Raw genomic sequence first — 383 nt, forward strand, 5'->3', positions numbered from 1 at the left:
GATCAGACTGAGCTCATCGATCTTAGTAAACTCATCAGAGAAAGCTATTCGATCAAAGTAATCTCATCAGACCAAGCTCATCGATTGACCAAGCTCATCGATCTAAATAAACTCATCAGACCAAGTGAATGGATCTAAATAAACTCATCATACCAAGCCCTTCGATCCAAGTAATCTCATCACACCAAGCTCATCGATCTGAGTAAACTGATCAGACCGAGCTCATCGATCTTGGTAAACTCATCAGATATCTATTCGATCTAAGTAAACTCATCAGACCAAGCACTTCGATCTAAGTAAACTCATCATACCAAGTGCATCTATCTAAGTAAACTGATCAGACTGTGCTCATTTATCTAAGTAAACTCATCAGACTGAGCTCA

This window comes from Galeopterus variegatus, unplaced genomic scaffold, assembly GCF_000696425.1.
Source record: "Galeopterus variegatus unplaced genomic scaffold, G_variegatus-3.0.2 Scaffold5421, whole genome shotgun sequence".
Classification (NCBI taxonomy): Eukaryota; Metazoa; Chordata; class Mammalia; order Dermoptera; family Cynocephalidae; genus Galeopterus; species Galeopterus variegatus.